The 1,971-nt window shown below is 38.0% G+C and overlaps 1 pseudogene across 1 annotated transcript; it reads left to right on the top strand.

Moving 5' to 3' along the window:
• The first annotated feature begins 232 nt into the window (after positions 1-232).
• On the top strand, positions 233-1,584 carry LOC308509160 (nucleosome assembly protein 1-like 1; annotated as a pseudogene). Its single transcript has 2 exons — positions 233-781; positions 975-1,584. The product of its transcript is annotated as a nucleosome assembly protein 1-like 1 (transcript).
• Positions 1,585-1,971: the final 387 nt, after the last annotated feature.

The following is a 1,971-nucleotide window of genomic DNA, read 5'->3' as shown; positions in this document are numbered from 1 at the left end:
CCTACTATGTGCCTGCCATGGTGTTAAGTATCAGGGATAGAAAGATGAGTGAGACATGGTCTTTCTTCACATTCTAGTGGGGGAAACAGAAATTTTTAAAATAATCACATACAGCTTTTTTTAGCGCCATCTGCTCGCGGCATGCCCCCTGCTGCTCCTGCCACTTCCCTGAGTCCCTGCCCACTCAGCTCCCACCACCTGGCTCCCGGTGCGAGCCGCCAATATTTGGCATTCTTACAACATGGCAGACATTAACCACAAAGAACAGTCTGAACTTGATCAAGATTTGGACGATGTTGAAGAAGTAGAAGAAGAAACTGATGAAGAAACAATAATCAAAGTGCATCAGCTCACTGTTCAGACAATGCAAAATCCTCAGATTCTTGCAGCGCTTCAAGAAAGACTTGATGGTCTGGTAGATACACCAACAGGATACATTGAAAGCTTGCCTAAGGCGGTGAAAAGACGAGTGAATGCTCTTAAACACCTTCAAGTTAAATGTGCACAGATAGCAACTAAGTTCTATGAGGAAGTTCACGATCTTGAAAGAAAGTATGCTGTTCTCTATCAGCCTATATTTGATAAGCAATTTGAGACCATTGATACAATTTATGAACCTACAGAAGAAGAATGTCAATGGAAACCAGATGAAGAAGATGAAATTTCAGAGGAGCTGAAAGCAAAGGCCAAGACTGAAGATGAGAAAAAGGATAAAGAAAAACAAGACCCCAAGAGAATTCCTGAATTTTGGTAGACTGTTTTTAAGAATATTGACTTATTGGTGGCCGGTTGGGTCAGTGGTTGGAGTGCAGTGTTCATAACATCAAGGTCTCCAGTTTGATTCCCACATGGGCCAGTGAGCTACGCCCTCCACAACTAGATTGAAAACAATGACTTGACATGAGGCTGATGGGTCCTGGAAAAATACACTGTTCCCCAATATTCCCCAATTTAAAAAAAATGTTGACTTGCTGAGTGATATGGTTCAGGAACATGACAAAGCTATACTGAAGCACTGAAAGGTACTAAAGTGAAGTTCTCAGATGCTGCCCAGCCTATGAGTTTTGTCATAGAATTTCACTTTGAACCCAGTGAATATTTCACAAATGAGATGTTGACAATGACACATAGGATGAGGTCAGAACCAGATGATTCTGATCCGTTTCCTTTCATTGGACCAGAAATTATGGGTTTTACAGAATACCAGATAGATTGGGGAAAAGGGAATAATGTCACTTTGAAAACCACTGAAAAGCAGAAACATAATGGACATAGAACAGTTCGTACTGTGACCTAAACAGTTTCCAATGACTGTTTAATTTTTTTTTATTTATTTATTTATTGCCCCTCCTGAAGTTCCTGAGAGATCTGGGCAATAATGCTGAACTTATCCGTGCTGCAGACTTTGAAATTGGTCACTTTTTACATGAGCGTATAATCCCAAGGTCAGTGTTACAATTTTCTGGAGAACCTATTGAAGATGATGATGATTATGATGAAGAAGGTGAAGAATCAGATGAGAGTTGTCAGCTCTTTGAAGAAGTCAAAAGCTGCAGTAAACTTTTTCAACATTGGCTGCAGTAAATCTTTTTCCATAAAAGCTGTCTGGGTGTCTCAAAAAAAAAATCACACTACAATGTAGTGAGTACTAATATAGAAATATGATGTTTTAGGTTTTGATATTTTTTGTTGTTGTTTTTGATATATAACAACAACTTCCTCCTAAAGAGAGCCTATGAAATGAAACTCCTTGATGAGATTTAGTAGATAAGTTTAAATAGAACCTCAAGAGTTAAACTGTTTTGCATAATGGAGAAGAAGAATTTGACAATTTAGCAGAGACATCTAGGACAGCAGTGTCCAGTAGAGATATAATGTGAGCTACATATATAATTTTTGTGTGTCTTATAGTCACATTTTTAAAAAACAAAACAAAAAAGGTGAAATTAATTTTAATAGTATATTTAATGC

This window comes from Rhinolophus hipposideros (genome assembly GCF_964194185.1).
Source record: "Rhinolophus hipposideros genome assembly, chromosome: 16".
Classification (NCBI taxonomy): domain Eukaryota; kingdom Metazoa; phylum Chordata; class Mammalia; order Chiroptera; family Rhinolophidae; genus Rhinolophus; species Rhinolophus hipposideros.
The sequence above is the reverse complement of the archived record's forward strand: the minus strand, read 5'-3'. Positions and strand labels throughout refer to the sequence as shown.